This window comes from Agelaius phoeniceus (genome assembly GCF_051311805.1).
Source record: "Agelaius phoeniceus isolate bAgePho1 chromosome W unlocalized genomic scaffold, bAgePho1.hap1 SUPER_W_unloc_2, whole genome shotgun sequence".
Taxonomy (NCBI): domain Eukaryota; kingdom Metazoa; phylum Chordata; class Aves; order Passeriformes; family Icteridae; genus Agelaius; species Agelaius phoeniceus.
Window position 1 is genome coordinate 2,369,418 of NW_027509867.1, and position 6,286 is coordinate 2,375,703.

Here is a 6,286-nt window from a genome sequence, read left to right on the forward strand (position 1 = left end):
TAATAGATACAATTAGTAGCATGTGAAAAATAGAATGGTGATTTAAAACAATGCCTTATCAATTTCTTTAATATTGCACTATTACTTAGAGTCTGTAGTAATTGGCAAGCTTTATTTTTTAAAGTGAGGGTTTGGAAAATCATTCCTGGGTAAGATTTCTAAGTTTACCTTAAAAGGAGGTTTAGCTGTTATAGGTCCAATTTTGGTAAGTCAAAATTACTTCAATATAATTTTGGCACAGAATATTTTCTCTACTAGTTAAGGCCAGGACTTGGCCACGGTACAGGCTTTTAACTGGAAGAATCTTTTTAATATATTTTAGAAACCTCTTAGTAATAGTACTTAGAAAAATAATGTATGTCTTATAAATAGTTTCACAACAATAAGTGAAGGTTTGTAAAGTAGTTGGCTTTCTCATTTATTGTTAGTTAGTCAATGGTACCATAAACAAATTGCAAATGAAGAAAGTAATGCTTGTTATAAAAAGTTAGTGAATTCACATTGTAAGATTAACAACATAATCAGGGTTACTTAATATATCAGTAGAAATTGTCTTAAGAAATTGAGGTTTATTTCCCTAGACATATATGACATTAAAGCAAAAAAGTAAAAGAAAGCATCCAACAACTCATAACTAATTACGGTCATAATATGGAGACTCATTCTTCAATACTACTTATAAAAAATAAAATAGCAAAAATTGTTCTTATTTCTATAGCAAAATAGCATTATCTTGTAATTTAAATGAGCAAATTTTGACAAAAATTCATTCAGACTTTATGTCATACACTTGTATAGCAAAGGAATTATATCTTATAACTCAAACAGGTATACTTCAACAAAACTTAAAATCAACTTCACTAAAACTTAGCTTTAATAAAGTATCTCTAAAAGAACCTAAAGTTAACATCACTGAGACTAAACAAAATCAATCTTAACAAGAATTAACTTATTTAAACTCTATTATTACAAAAAGGTTACTGGAAATTTGTCATATAGCAGTTAAACATCAGAGTAAACAACATGCAAGTAAACAACTGTACTGAAATCTTTACAATAAAATTACCTTGTTAGAACTATGGAGTAAAAAGCAAGCACTTAACAAAGCTGACAGTGGAATTAAGTCTCAAATAATCAGTACAGATAAAGTTCAAGGTTTGTCTTGAATGGGAGCTAAAGAATTTTGAATTTCAAACTTATCTAATTCCTCTTAGTGAACAATGTATTTTTTCCTATGTTACTAATAGGTAAAAGACACTACTTCTATACAAACACTTGGGAATTTTTCTAGTAACAAGCTTGTTAAAAATCACAAATCACAAAGTTAGAAGGTGAATCTCAACACTGGCTGGTGCCAGACAGGGCGGAGGGGCAGGTGCACCCCCTGCAGCAGCTTTAAAGATTGCTTGTAGGATAGATTTAAGTTTGGCTTAATAAGAGCAATGGGATATAAGCATTGAAGGCTAAACCAAAAAGAGATGTAGTTACATAGTACTAAATAGCTGTACCAAAAAATTCACAACAAATATATTGTTTAAAAAAAGGGCAAGTAACTGGAAATTTGACCAAGGCTAGGTGTCTCTCAGGGCTTTAGATCTGTGTGAACTGTGGCTTTTGATAGCTGGTCTGCTCCTTCCAATGCTTGAAAGTGTCTGGGGCACTTCAGCCAGGGACCATTGTGGGGGTGTCAGCGTCCCCAATGACTCCTGTACAAAATCTGAATGCATAAAAATTCCCCACTGTGTTAACAAATCTCTCCCCCACAAAACTAGGGGGACAGACAGCACAAAAAGTTTAACTATGGCGATCTGCTTATCAGGCTCCTGTTATTTGCACCAAGTGTTGGCTTTTCAGGCTTTCTCTCCTTCCACTTAAGCCAGAGAGTTCCTGAGTTGTTAATGGCCACTCATTGGGACATTGGCTCCTTGAGATAACAGTCACATTGGCTCCTGTATCAATGAGTGTGTTAGGAGTGTCTCTGCCTTTCAGAGTCACCTTGCATGGGCATGTTGGATGCTCAGATGTAATATGCCGTGTCTATAAAATCTGTGGGACTTCTGTGGAACTAAAAATCCCCCTCCTTCTGTTCAGTTATCGGGGATGCAGATAGGGGTACTGCTGGAAAGAGTATGAGTTGTGTTATATGGCTCACGGCCAGGATTGTACAGGGCAGCTGGGGAGTCCAAGCCATGATCTTTATTTCTCCAAGGGAATCAGAGTCCATAGCCAAGGGAGAGCAAACAAAGTATGCATACACTGTCTAGGTGGTCTGAAGGCTCCTGTGGGAAGCACATGAACAGATGAATCAAGCAACGTTACTGTGTTGGAGGTTGCCAGGTCCATCCCTGCGCTGGGGTGGCTGCTCGGGGATGGTCCGGCCAGGGCTGCCTGTGGTCTGGCGAAGGCTGCTTGGGGAGACCGGGCTGAGGCTTGCGTGGTCCCTCCGAGGCATCGGCTGGGGCATCTGTGTCTCACACGGCGCCGCTCAGCGCTTCTGCTCCGGTTTCCCGATATCGGACACCCTTCAAAATCATACTTGACAGACATTGATAACAGCACCAAGGGCAAATACCAGGAGTTTTGGATCTGGCTTCCCTCTTTTCAAAACAGTCCTTTTTCAAATGCCTAGATTTCCCGCAAATTTGGGGGTCCTGCTCCATTTTTCTTTAGTTGCATCCTAAGGGAAGGGTCAGGAGGGAATGGATCAGTCTCATACTCTGAGTCTATTGGCCTTGGGTCAAAGGGCTCCCTCTCCTCCCTGCTAGAGCCTCGGTCAGTGATATAAACTGCTAATGACTGTGAGAAAGGATGCCTTCCCCTCCTTTGTCAGGGCAGGGGCAAGGTTAATGGCTGTGGCCGCTCTTCAGTATGAGAGGTGCCAGTTTCAAGCGGGCAGGGAGAGTCAGACTGAGGACAGCCAGAGTAGGGTAGGGGGCCGGCAGCATCTGGCTGCTCTCGCTTTTTCAACATCTTAAAAAGTATTCTCCAGGATGGGACTAAAGGTGACTTAAGGTCCTCCTTTAGGATGGGGGAGTCATGCTTGTCCAGAAGGGCAAGTATGGTTTCATAGATGTTATAAATAATCAATCAAGAAGGCAGATTATCAAAAATGAGAAAATATTTTATTTATCTTTTTCTGCGACCAAAATATGGTCCTCAAAATCACCACAGCCAAAGAGACAGCGTCGAGCCTGGGTTTGGCGCTGGGTGAACCTGGATCCGACCTCTATCGCATTGGACCCTTCCCCATTCACGAGAGCCACTTCCTGCGGGGTTGTTTTATACAGTTTATTACTCCTGAGGCAGAGGAGTCCCAGTTTCTTTTGTAACTCTGCATATTCAAAGCTGGTTCTTTCACTGTGCAGAGGTGGACAATTGCTGTTTCCTGGTCAATAGCCAGTGTTAATCGAGTCCGGGGAAGTTGTGTATTGAGATGTATCTTTCTGGTGACTCTGGCTATCTTGATTGATGTTATCAACAGGGTGATGATCACTCTTAGGCATCTTCTGATGGCTTGGGATAGCGGTGATCATCGTGCTGGGTAAGCTAACTGCGGATTGTTCTCCTGCCGCCTCCAGGAATCTCAGAATTTGAGTAGATGTCTGCCTTTGGGCTGCTTGTGGTCAGAGACTCATTTGGATTTCACAATTTTTATAAAATACATTCTCTCTATAGCATGAATTATTTCATAACATATATTACACTCATAAAAAGAACTCTTCTTCTTGTCCAGGTGCCAATGGCAAAAACTGATATTCCACCTCAAAAATGCCCTATGTCCAAGGATAGTCCCTACATGAAAGGTGCCAGGAAAGACAGGGATGGCTGGCTTGGCCTAAGGGTGGCAACCTCTCATCATCTTCTACCAAAACACTTGGACTTTGTGCTTTTCTGTCCTATAGGAAAAAGCCGTCCATCATGACCAGGTGCCCATGGCCAAACCTGGGATTCCACCTCCAAAACTCCAGACATCCAAGGATTGCTCCCAAGTGAAAGCAGCCAGGACAGACAGGTCTGGCTGCCCTTGACCTCTTGGGGGCTGCCTCTCACCTGCTTTCCAAACACTGGGGCTCAGTGCTTTCCTTCCTATGGAAAAAACCTTCTTTCTTCTCATGGGTGTCGCAGACATCTTTTTGTGAAAATCTTTCTTAGGATTTTTCCTGCTGAAGCTGAGAAGTTTCAGCAACAAATGTAAACAATGGTTATCTGCTGCTGTGGAATGCAACAGGTCCATCTGTGATTGGGCCATCTTGAATGTTTAAAATTAATGGCCAACAACAGACCAGATAGCTTGGATTCTCTGTCCGAGACACAGATCTTTGTTATTCATTCTTTTCTATTCTTACCTTAGCTAGCTTCTCAGAAAACCTGTCCTTCTTTTTCTTTTTAGTATAGTTATAATGTAATATATATATATATAATAAAATAATAAATCAAGCCTTCTGAACATGGAGTCAACATTCTCGTCTCTTCCCTCATCCAAGAACCCCTGTGAACACAGTCACACCCAGGGTGTGTTGTACAAATTGAGATTTCTCCTCCAAAATTCCATATATCCAAGGATCCCTCTATGACAAAAGCTACCAAGAAAAACAGGTCAGGCTGACTTGGCCTCCCAGGAGCCACTTCTCTCCTCATCTGCCTTTGAAACACTTGGGCTCTGTGCTTTCCTTCCTTTGGAGAAGAACTGTCCTTATTATCTACACAGAAATGGCCAAAATTGGGGCTGCACCTCCAAAATTCCCTATATCCAAGGGTTGCTTTCAGACAAAATCTGCCAGGACCATCAAGTCTGGCTGGCCTTGGCCTCGGCCTCTGGTGACTGCCCCTGCAACACTGAGGCTGGGTTCTTTCCTTCCCATGGAGATCCCTGGGACACTGTGGGGACCTCATGGAACCAAGGGGATCCTTGTGGCACCACTGGAGCCCATGGAACCAAGGGGCCATGGTGACCCAGCGGGGCTTCATGGAACCAAGGCCATTGTGAACCAGCAGGGGAACCTGCTGAGACAATTGTGACCCTTCAAGGGTCATTGTGGAGCTGCAGGGCCTCATGGAACCAATGGCACCATTGTGACATGGCACGGCCTCATGGGAGCAAGGGGACACTGTGACACTATGGGGCCTTGTAGAACTGAGGGGCCCTTGGGACCCTGAGTGGCACCATGGAACCAAGGAGAGCACTGTGACACTGCAGGGCTCCGTGGAACTGAGAACTCGTGTGACAGTGAGGAGCCCAATGGAACCAAGGGCCCATTCCATACTTCAGGGCTTCACGGAACCAAGGTGCCATTGTGATACTGCAGAACCAAAAGAGACCATTGTGACACTGTGGGGCTTCATGGAGCCAATGAGACCATTCTGGCACTCTGAGTCCCCATGGAACCAAGGGGCCATTGTGACACCACAGGGCCTCATAGAACCAAGGCAGCCACTGTGACACTGCAAGGTCTCATGGAAGCAAGGGGCCATTGTGACACTGTGGGTCCCCATGGAAGCAAGGGGCCAGTGTAACACATCCAGGCCTCATGGAAGGAAGGGGCCATTGTGATCCTCAGGAACCCATGGAAGCAAGGAGCCATTTTAAGACTACAACCTCATGGAACCAAGGGGCCATTGTGGCATTCTCAGTCCCATGGAAACAAGGAAACCATTTTGACACTGCAAGGCCTCATGGAAGCAAGGGGCCATTGTGCCACTGTGGAGCCAAGGAGACCATTGTTATATTGCTGGGCCTCATGGAAACAAAGATCTGTTGTGATCCTACAGGGCCTTATAGAACCAAGGGGCCATTGTGATGCTGCAGGGCCCCAAGGATCCAAGAACATGGAACAGGTCTGGCTGGCTGGGCCTCCTGGGGGCTGCCTGACTGGTCCAGATGACCTTGGCATGTTGAGGGTTGCTTCTCATCAGCCACTGAAACCCTGGAGTTGTGTGCTTTCCTACCTGTGGGAAAGAACTGTCCTTCTCCTCCAGGGGTTCATGGCTGAAATTGGGATTCCTCCTCCAAATTTGATTATATCCAAGGATTATTCCCATATGTCACCTGGAGGGACAGACAGCTCTGGCTGGCCTTGGCCTCTTGGGGACACCTCTCATCTGCCTTCAAAACACTGGGGGCCTGTGCTTTTCTTCTCATGGGAAAAAACATCTTTCAAGTCCAGGAATCCATGGCCAAAACTGAGAATTGGCCTTCAGAATTCCTTAAATCCAAGGACAGCTCCCAGACAAAAGCTGCCAGGACTGTTTAGGTTCCCTTGGTTTCCTGAGGGCCAGCTCTCATCTT